Here is an 11,698-nt window from a genome sequence, read left to right on the forward strand (position 1 = left end):
CTTGCGAAGCTTACGAGGCCACACCCCCATAACCGAGGTCTCAGACAATCCTCGGCTTGGTTGTTCCAGAAATCTACCAATAACCTTCTTTTATCCAAAGGGTCTCCTTGCAAAAGTGGGCAAAGACCGAAAAAGCCTCTGGAGACGACACCAAGAAGGGTACTGCCGTTGACCGTTACCAGGCCCCGACCAGAACGAATTCCCGCAGAGCCTCTCTCTGCGGTTCGAAGAGCTGGCAATGCAGGAGGTGATGAGCCGCAGTGTCCACGCCGTCCCCGCAAGCACACATCCCACCGTCTACAAGTCCCAGACCCGCGAGGCGCCTCTGGAAGTTGCCATGTCCGGTGATCATTTGCGTGACGTAGTGGTCGGGTTTGAACCAGGACGCACCAACCCTAGCCTCGACATCGCCGAAGAAGGCACGTGTGATGTGACCTTTGACAGAAGAAGACCATCTATTCTGCCACATCTCCATTGTCGCAACTCTCACGAGATCTAGCGCTTCCTTTTGGTTCCTTGCGAAGGGAACAATCTTATCTCCTTGGCATCCCTCTCTTTTCTAACTTCGAATCGCGCCAGGGATTCTGCGAAAAGGATGTCGACGGGAACCGCGCCCGCAACCACACAGAGCGACTCAGTCGATGCGGTGCGATACGCGGCGGTCACCGAAATGAGCACTTGGCGTTGCAGAGACCTGACGACTTTCATGTCGCCCCTGGTGAACAAGTCGGTCCACCCGGCGGCAGCGTGTACCACCGTCGGTGCGAACACGCCCCGGTATATAGCCAAGAGTGCCCCGAAACGCAGGCCCCATTTGCATCCCGCCTGCCTGTCTAGCTTACTAAAAAGCGAACCGACCTTTTCGCTGAAATATTTGCAATGGGTTGATACACTCATTCCTCTATCTATGTAGATGCCAAGGTACTTAACTGATTTCTTAAATTGAATCTTATTATTTCCTAATCGGATGGTCGGTGGCCTACCTGCGAGGTCTGCCTTTTTGGCCCTGACCACTTTTCGTTTTCGATGGGGACGCGCTCCTCCCTGTCTGCCTATTGGGGCCCTTTTCACAAGGTCGCTCTTAAGGACAATTACCTCAGTCTTTCGCGACGAAAGCTCTAATTTGGCAAAGCTATACTATTTCCCTATTTCGTCCACTACTTCCTGTGCTTTTATTTCTATTTCTTTGCGGGAATTACCGCTGACTAATACGAGAAAATGAATCGCGGACGCTAAGAATTTATCCCCTACTCTAGTTTCCAGAACTCTAAGGATTCCGTCAAACATGACGTTCCAACAAGTTGGACTTAACATCAAGCCTTGCCGGCAACCTCTGGTAGCCTTCATCGAGACCGTTATGTCTCCCAAGGCGAGAGAGACTTTCTTATTCCGGAAGTAGTCAATTAGCACTTTGAAGATGTTAAGAGGGCAGTTCCTGTCACTAAATCCTGATAATACGAGGGGCCACCAGACGTTGTCCAACGCACTCGAGATGTCGAAGAGCAGAGCAATGACGTATCTCTGTTCAGAGGCAGAGACCATCCGTCGCAGCTCCACGACAGCGTCCTCCGTCGACCTTTCGGGTGTGAAGCCGAACTGCCGATCGGAGATCTTCCCCGGCGAGAGTGACGTCTGGTTGAGTTGCTTCAGAAGTTTTTCGAAGAGTTTCCCTATTACGGAAAGAAGACAGATTGGCCTGTAAGATTTGGGGTCCTCCATGTCCTTGTCCTTGACCTTCAAGAAGACTCTGAACGATCCTTTCTTCCAGATCGAGGGGAAAATGCCTCACTGAACGCACCCATTGAAAAACCTAATGAACTGACAGGAGATTGTCCTGAAGGCGGCCTTCAGTACCGAGACCTCGATGAGATCCAGTCCTGGCGCCTTGTTGTTTGTCAGAGATCTGACAGCTGCTGCGATTTCTGCACCCGTGAAGAGAGGATCATTGGCAGTGTCAGACACATGGTGTGCGCTATCTCTGACTTCGCGCTGCTGCAGCGTGTCCTCGTTCTCCCGGTCAACCGGCTCGTGCACGTCGAGCAATCGAGCAGCAGTTTCCTCTAAGGTGACGGTTGAGGAGTTTCCGTCACGGAGAGTTCTCAGCACTTTGTCAACCCGGAGCTTAACGGCCTGATGCTTATAAACAAATCCCCAGGGCTTCGAGGTGCCTTGCTCCGTGACAAATTTCCGCCAGCTCTCGAGTCTCGCCTTCCTCACCTCCCTGGTGTACTCCCGCAAAGAAGAGCGGTAGACACGCAGTTTGGCGGAGCGGGTCGGCTCAACACTTTCCTGCTGGTATGCCCGTCTGGTATGCCCGAGTTGGACTTTCTGTATTGCTTCTTTCTAGGCATTGCCTACTCACAGGCGTCCATAAGGAAGCCCAAAAGAGCATCTGCGAATTTCGCCACGTCCTCCACAGACGTCAAACCGAGGACCTCAAATCTCGATCCGGACAGATCGATGAGGCTCTCAACGAACTTCTCCCTGTCGGCACGATTGTTGTCGAACCGAACTTTCGTAGTTCGCTGGTCCCTGCATCTGAATTTTGGCACCCTCAGCCTAATATCCAGGAAGTTGTAGTCACTAGTTGTGCAGTCGCAACGTATCTTGCACTCGCCGAAAAACTGTCTCATGGATGGGGACAACAGGGTCACGTCGATGTGCGACGATCCCCATGACGGTAGACGGCTGTCCGACAACATTAAAGACTTTGTATCCGCGGTCCCGGATAAAGTCTTGGAGCATCGCTCCCCTATCGTCTAATTTACGGTCACTTCAGAGATGGGATCGCGCATTGGCGTTCATTCTAACACTAACACTCTCTGCCCCCACAGTGAACATTCCACCATTTCGAGGTGCTTGAGGTGCTCCTCTATCTCGTCGCTGTACTGAAAATAGCACGATGCGACGTAGAAGGAGAAGCCTGGTGCTCGCGCTTCCGTACATGCGCAGTGCGTCGTGCTGAGCTGCGAAACAAATATTATCTTGGAATTCGGGGTTGCAAGCGACTACTGCGGCCCAAGGACGTTGGGCGCACACAGCAGCCCCCTCATTCCAGTCTCTAGCCCGAAGAAAGCGTACCCACTGCCCTGCTTCCGGACGTGCAACTTCTGCAAGAGCAGGATGTCCAGTCGCTTTTGGACAATGAGTTGACGAACCTCCCCTGTCACCACAGCCGAACGCCTCATGTTCAGCTGCAGCACCCTAATTCACGTGGATCTAAGCAACTCGGGCAGTGAAGTGCTTCTGGCCGGCACCAGAGGCACGGAAGAATCGACTACCTCTACTGGGGTTTGGGACGAAATCGCGATCGCGGCATCTACGTTTATCGCGGAGCTATTGCTGGAGCCTATCCTGGTTTGCCTCACTCGGTTGAGGCTTACCGGTGTGAACAGCCTATCACATCTTTTTAAGCTAACACTGACAGCACGAAGGCTGAGAATTTGGGACCGTGCACCGAATTGCTCTGAGCCGCGGATGTGCGCAGGCACGGTTGGTCGAGGCGCCCTCCTGGAAGCGGGGGCCTCAACCAAGTGCGCGACCGAGCGTGCACGCGACAGAGCATCAGAGAATCCCCTCGCTTCCAAAGTTGTGGCCCTGTCAGGTCGGAAGCGTTCAACCAAACGGACAGTCCTCCTCAACACATCTTTGAAAAATTCACCCATAATAAATTGTATTTGGGGGTCGAAATGGAGGTCGAGCAACGCAGAGCCGCCTTACGTTGCCAAGCCTACAGAACCCGGGTGGTCGGCAGGTACCCCGGGGTTATATCGTTAGTGACTGCATCTTTTCCGTCCTCGCAGCCATTCATACCCTCGGCACTTCCACCTTGGTATTAGGACTGTAAAGGCAGGCTGTCCCGCGCTGAAAATAAAAGGGGAACTCCGGTTCTCTCGTCGCTGCGAACAATGCCACAGAGACGCTGGGCCCGTTAGTTTTAATTTAAGGGCAGTTCTCGCGCGCCTCCCACGCACTGCAGTGCGCAGAAGGAGGGCGGAACTAAGCTGTCCCGGGGATGAGGTTAGAGTGGTTGGAGTTTTTGGGTGAGTAAGGCTTTTACCGCATTTGAACCAATTACGTGTTCCCGGTAGTGCTCAGGTGGGATGTGGGAGTGGTTTGCGGAGAGGAAATATGAAGAGGAGTGGGGGTGTGTGCGATGCGGTCGAGTGGCGCCACCTCGGCTCCAGAGAGGTTAGCGACTGTCAATGCGGGTTTCATACCGCTCGAGACACTGGCCATCCTTCGGCGCCTCACTGTTTTGTCGTCACCCGTTCCGTTACTGCAACGAACTAGGGAACCTGAAAAAGAAAAATATATTAATGCCTTCGGTTCCGTCGCCGCTGGAGCGGAGCCACAGAAGCACAGGGCCCGGTAGGTCTGTATAACGCAGCCTCTGCCCGGCTTCCTCGCAGCGCCAGGGTTGCGAAGTAGAAGTCGATTGAGAGACAGGCCGCGACAAGAAGGGGAATTCTAGGACTTTACCGCATAAGGACAGTTCAACTGTCCGCGGTAGCGCGGTAATTTTCCCGATGGGGAGGAAGAGGCGTCTTTAACATAGTACCGCTTAAGAACTACTTATGCGTTTGCGGTAATGCAGTGGGGCCTCTCAGGAAGGGTGGGAGAGGTAATTTTGTGGATGCCGCGTGAGAACAGATTTCCCGTTCGCGGTAATGTTTGTGGGGGTGGAAGAAATGGGAAGATTTGGTTTTTAACCGCGTGGGAATAGATTATCTGTTCGCGGTAATCTTATGTTATTAATGGAAGGGATCAAAGGGAAGGGAAGGGAGGTGGGAGAATCTGCAAGCAACCCCAAAGCTCCAGCACACCAGCTTGCTGTCTTAGCGGATTTCATACCGCTCGAGCCGCTGGCGTTTGTGCTTCGGCACTAAGCCGCCGGCAGTTTGTCCCACCAGGGACCCGCTGAGCCTCCCCTCCCCCCCATCACTCTAGGGGAAGGTAGCGTAAGTCCAAGCCAAAGCCCCGTCAGCCGCCAGGAAGAGTGATTGTTGCGACCTCCTCCAGCGTTTCCGACTCACACCACGAGGAGGTGGGGTTGGCACGTGGGAGATGCTGAGAACCAACATCTCCCTTTTGAGAGTCTACAGGCGAGGGAGGTGAGTCCACGGTGTCCGGCGGGAGGTTCGGGTGGCCTATGCTCCTCCACCCCGGCAATTGACGCTTCGCCTTCTTCCCGCCGCCATCCGGAGTAGAGCATAGTTCTGGGACGCGGGACTCGCCTTTACCACTCCCGCGCGCCTGCGGCGCGTGGCCTCCGCTATTCTGCAAACACAAAAAAAAACACGAAAGACAAACTGGTAGTCTTAATTCGGCGCTCTCGGAAGCGCGCCACCTGATTCGCAATAGGACCCTTCCGATGGTTACTACCCTTGTAACGGGCGCTCCGAGCTGCCACATCACACTATTTAAAAAAAAAAGGAAAACTTCGATGACTTTGAAATTTTGAAAAATATGACTGAAAAAATCTTTTAGCCTATCATAGTATTTGCCCCTCCGAACTAACCAATGTTTTCCTCTTATATTTTTTCTTATCAAAAAAAAAATACAAGCGAGATATTTCAGATGCTCGAGTTAGGTGGGACACTGTATACATGGTAAACTATTTTAAATGACGCATTAATTTTTCTTGAAAGCCAAAGCTTGTATTGATAAATTTTTTGTTCAACAGTTTTATAGCTTCGAGGGGAAAGATGATGATGCTAAAACAACCAAGCGGCAATAAATTTGTAATGCTGTAACTCAGTGAAAAATTATCCAATTTCAAAAATAAAAGAACCGTTGTATTCTTCTCATTGTCAGCTATAAGTATTATTTCGAGAAAAAATCGACTTCTGTTTAAAAAATGGCACCATTAAGAAATCTTGAAAATGGCGCCATCTACTATTAAATTGATGTCATCACTTTTATCCCTCGAATCCATAAAATTTTTGTACGAATATTTTTCATTGGAAGCCATAGCCTCTTTCATCTTTGTTTTCAAAACTTCCAAATACATTTCTTTTAACTATTTCATCTTTCTGAAGGAAATACAGTGGCATAACGTTGCCTTCACTTGTGACGATGCTTAGAAAGTGGATAATAACCGGAAATTTGGTCCTGCTTATCACGGGGACAACCTCGGAGTCGAGGGAAAAAAAACGGTCGTCCCTTTGATTTACTTTGGCATCCACGATGAAGAATTTTTCACCAGAGGAAAACCTAATAGTAGACAAATTAAATAGATACAACAGTAAAGAAATCAACCGAATATCCCGAGAACTGAAGAACAAAATCGCTGGTCCCGAAAACACTGAAACAACAAATGAGAAAAGAAAAAAAAAATACGGCCATTCTCCCGTATCTCCAAAGCATAACAGAACGAATAGGTAGGAATCTGAATAAGCATGACATCAGAGTAATTTTCAAACCCCAGAAGAAGATCTCACAATTACTCTCTAACCCCAAAGATCAAAGACCATGCCTAGAAACACCGGGTCTATATAAGATTCCCTGCTCCTTCGGAAAAGTGTATATAGGAGAAAACGGGTGGAAGATCAGTACACGAATCAAAGAACAGCGATACACCAAATACGGTCACTTTTCTTAATCAGTTTTAGCAGAACACTGGATGGAGACAGGACACTCTGTACAATACGACAAAGCTACAATATTAGCCTCGTCACAAGGCTATTTCGCCAGAAAACATCGTGAAGGCCTGGAAATTTTGAAATGTCTTCACAATCTCAACTGAGACAAAAGTGTGCAGGTGAACCCTATTTGGCATACTGTCCTCCTTTTAATTGATCAGCTGATCAATAAAAAATATGCTGATTGGCTGTATCCCCCGTTTTCCCCCTCCCCTCCTCCCAGGGATAAAGGAACATATAAGAACGTCCAATACTCAAGAGGGCTCAATATCAGAGCTCCAAGTCCTGATGATGCAAACTGCAATGTTTGCGAAATATTGGCAGAACGCTGATTTAAGACGCGGTATACCTCCGGAAGCATCGCAAGTGGATTATATCAATGGTCGCGAAAGCCTCAAAACAAGTAATCTCTAACACAAGACCTTTTAACCTCTTCGATCAATCTTTTGAGCTATAGTAGTTCTTGACTTACTAACGTTATCGCTATGTATTACGATTCTATTTTAGAAAGCGAAAAACAGTTTGCTGTCTTTTACTATATTATGATACTGCATTAGTGTTGTGAAAAATTGGGACATGGGCTCCTACCAGAGATGCCACTTTCAATATACTTATAGCATGCTGCAGCGCGTGAGAGGATACGCACATTAGCGAGCGGTCGTGTATGTGGGCGCACTTCAGCCTCCTTCGGGCGATGGAAAAGTGCAGACATATAATCTGCTGTTTCTTTTCTTCTCAAGTTATAGTTATAACTAACGTCATTAGTCGCGAAAATTATGCTACGTCTGTTTTTTATATCTCTCCGCTATTGTATTATATCCCTTCACATTTATAACTTAAATAAATCCTTAAATTAAATATAAATATTTAATTAATATTTTAATTAAATATAAATATATTCCTTACATAAGAGATATAAAATAATTAAAGAAATAAAAAACAGAAAAATATAAATAATAAAAGAACGTATAAATCCGTAAATAATAAAAGTAGAAATACATTCTTGGGCAATATGTACGTATCTTTTTCCTCAAAAAGTTCTATTAATTTGGAAAAATCACTTATCATTAGTATAAATAAAATGGAATTAAATAAAAAATGAAATTATTTATGTTTATTAACGTTATTTGTTTCGTAAAAAGTGTCATGTTAGTATATTTTTAGTTAGTATACTACATGTAGTATACTTTTTATTTTGCTAATAGCTAATAGCAAATATATATGTTAAAAATAGAAGAAAATAATTCTAGCAATAATTTGGTTGCATTAAATATTTACGAATGGATTATGTACATATATACGAGGTCTGTTCAAAAAGTATCGCGAATTTTGTGTTTTTTCAAAATTATTTATTTATTTATGAATATCTATTTTNTCTTCACTTCATCAATGTTTTCGTCTGTTGTTGACGTGCTCGGGCGTCCGGCACGCTCTTCGTCGTTCACATCTTCTCGGCCCTCTGAGAACATTTTGTTCCACTGATAAACGTTGCTTCGGTCCAAGGTAGCTTCACCATATGCCACAGTCAACATTCGGAATGCATCCGCGCACTTAATTTTGTTTTTCACACAAAATTTGATACAGATTCTTTGATCCATTTTTTGGAATAGGCAAAAGTCGAAGACGAGCCAAAACACGTCCAAGCAAAACAGCTGTTAAAGATAAACTGAATATTCAAAATGGCCGAACTTGTCGGCATAAGTGAGGGACATGAGTAGCAACATAACGCCACAAAAAAATCGAAAGTCGAATATACGTAACCCGCGGGAATTCAAAATTTGCGATACTTTTTGAACAGACCTTGTATTGCTATTTAGTTCAGTAGAGTTAGACATGGTAATAGATAAGGTGCATATCTGATATTGATTCTTTATGTATTCTAACGAGGAAAAAATGCTGTAAGAACATGCGAATCGATTTGTTCCTTTTTCGGCAAAAGCGTTGTATCGTATAATGTGTTTTGGTTTAAGCGGGTTAAAAGTGGTGATTTCAGTCTGAACGTCAAACAACTTCCTGGAGGCCCTCGAAAATGTGATAATGATGATTTGGAACAACTGCTCACTAAGAATTCGGCACAAATGCAAGAGGAGCTTGTAGATCAGTCGGGAATAATGCAGCAAACCGTTTCCAAACACCTACATAAGATGGGTAAGATCTAAAAAGAAGGAAAATGGGTTCCGCATGAACTTGCTGAAATACTTACCAACAAAAATCAATGAGTGGCAGCGTGTTTTTCTCTTCTCAATAAGCAGGGTCGAAAGTCTTTTTTGTGGAAAATCGTTACGAGCGATGAGAAATGGATACTCTATGACAATCCAAAACGCAGAAATTAATGGCTAAATCACGGCGAACCATCAACATCGGTCGCAAAGCCCGCTTCGGAAAGAAGGTTCTGCTCTACATTTGACGGGGTATCAAAGACATGCTCTATTATGAGCTATTAGAATCGGATGAAACAGTTACTATCGACTGCTACCAACGCCAATTAATCGGTTTGAGCCGAGAATTGGAACAGAAACGCCCGTATATATGCAAAGGAGAAAGCCCTGTGAAAGTGTTGCATGACAACGCCAAGCCAGCCATTGAGCCCAAGACAATAGACACTATAATGAATCTTAGTTGGGACGTTTTGCAACACCCGGCGTATTTACCAGACATTGCTCTATCCGATTATCACTTATTCCGGTCAATGAAATACGCTTTGTCCGATACGCACTTCCAATCAGTGGATGAGATCCGAAAATGGCTTGACGACTTTATCGTATCCAAAGACAGAGCATTTTCCCGAGGGGGAATTCATCAGCTGCCTGCAAAGTGGCTTAAAGTTATTGAAAGCAACGGCGAATACTTTAATTAAAAAATTTGTTTTACTTTTTTTTTAAATAAATCTTGAATTTAGATCAAAAATTTGGATTATTCACTTGTATACCTAATAGTGAATATATATATTAATAAAAACATGTTATAGAATATGAAATATCTCATTTTAGATTTCATAATATAACGTACACGTATATGTTTGAAGAATGTGTAATGGAATGTTATAGAATGTGAAACATCTCATTTTAGATCTTATAATATAACGTATATGTTTATAAACAGACATATTTATTATTTAGAAGGTTGTGAAATGTTTTCGTAATTCAGTATTTCCTCAAATTCTTGTAATATCAGAGTTGAAATATGGGCGATTATACAAAGAAGGAAAGAATAAACCTATGCATTTAAGGAGACGCAGAAAATGTATAGCCAAACGCCCTTTCTTTATTGATGGTACATTAAATAACCAAAAATATGTTGACTTTTATCTCAACAATTATCAAAGTTATTGAAAGAGGTGCTGTTAGAAAATTTTATTTTGAAGAGCATAAATGTTTGATTTTTCTGTTTACTTCAAAAATGTTATTGTGATTAAAAATTATCCGAACTTTATTTTAAAAATCAAAATAACAATTTAATCATCAAAATTTTATAATCTCTTTCAAAATACTTCCTATTGCTTGCAACGCACATATGCCAGCGTTTGATCCAGTTCTAGAAACATCGCTCATACGATATGGCCTTCAGTTCACACAGCGATTTTTCTTTGATGATCTCAATCGATTTGAAACGCAGTCCAAGAAGCGGTTTTTTTGATAGGGGTAACAGGAAAAAGTCGCAGGGGGCCATGTCTGGTGAATACGGTGCTTGCGGAGTGACATTCGTTGAGTTTCTTGTCAGAAATTCACGCACAAGTGTCGAGGCATGCGTTGTTGTGATACAAAATGCACCAGTTGGTTTCTCACAATTTTGGCCGTTTCTTACGGATTGCTTTATGCAAACACCTCATGACGGAAAAGTAGTATTCTTCATTGACTTTTTGACCAGTTGGAAGGAATTCCTGGTGCACAACGTGATGATCGAAGAAAACCGTGAGCATGACCTTGACTTTTGACTACAAACGGCGAGCTCTCTTCAGTCTTGCTTCATTTTTCAAATGCCATTCCGATGGTAGTTGTTTTGTTTCGTGATCGTATATCGTATTAGTAAACCCATGTTTCGTCACCAGTTATGATCCGTTTCATGTATGTGCTGTCTCTGAATATTGTAAAAATCATCTCAGATGGCACTAACACTCGATTCTTTTTTTGGAGAAAATTCAGGTTTTTCGGAATTGAGCGCGATACGACCCGTTTCATGTCCAGTATATTGAACAAAATGTGTTGGCACGATCCAAGTGATATTCCAACTTCATCTGCTATTTCTCGCACAGTCAATCGATGATTTTCGAGCACCAATTCTTTCATTTTCTCAACATGAACGTCATCCGTTGACATTGATGATTTTTCAGAGCGTGGGTCGTCATCAACAGATTCTCAACCTTCTTGAAACTACTTAAAAGACTCAAATGTACTGGTTTTCGATAAACAATCATCGCTATAAGCTGTTTGCAATATTTTAAATGCGTTTGTGAACGAAATTTTGTGCAAAACAAAATTTCAAACAAATTCTTTGCTCTATATTTTTTAATATCGTAAAAATCGCTGCGCACAAAAATCTTCACTGACATGAACAACTGCCACATTTCAAATGGCTTGAAGGAATGCCATGATTTTTTTATCAAATGTGAAGTACCTCGTACCTCTCGTACCTCGGGACGTAACAATATATATATATATACTACTGTGATCAAAAAATATCCGAACTTTATTTTTTTTTAATCACGGGGAAATTGTAAATCAAATTCGTTTGCTTTCTTAACACGTTGACTGTCGGGCCGAAAAAATGCTACACACATTCAAGTAATATTTACTTAACACATTAGCTGCCGGTCACGTGAAGATTTGTTGATAATTAGTGCCCCGTCGAATGCATGACTGGCTACTGATACATCATCCCGCACCCCGTGCTGGCGCGTGATTGGCTCAGTAGCGTTGACGTCATATCACGCACTGGCGCGGAATCAGCAGCGAAAGTGTTAAGTTGGCGCACATGTCCCTCACATTTGGTGAAAAAATCATAGCGTTCCTTCAAGCCGTTTGAGAGTGGCAGTTGTTCCGGTATCCCGGAACTTT

The sequence above is a fragment of the Dinoponera quadriceps genome, unplaced genomic scaffold (assembly GCF_001313825.1).
Source record: "Dinoponera quadriceps isolate SergipeBrazil2010 unplaced genomic scaffold, ASM131382v1 scaffold2396, whole genome shotgun sequence".
Lineage (NCBI taxonomy): Eukaryota > Metazoa > Arthropoda > Insecta > Hymenoptera > Formicidae > Dinoponera > Dinoponera quadriceps.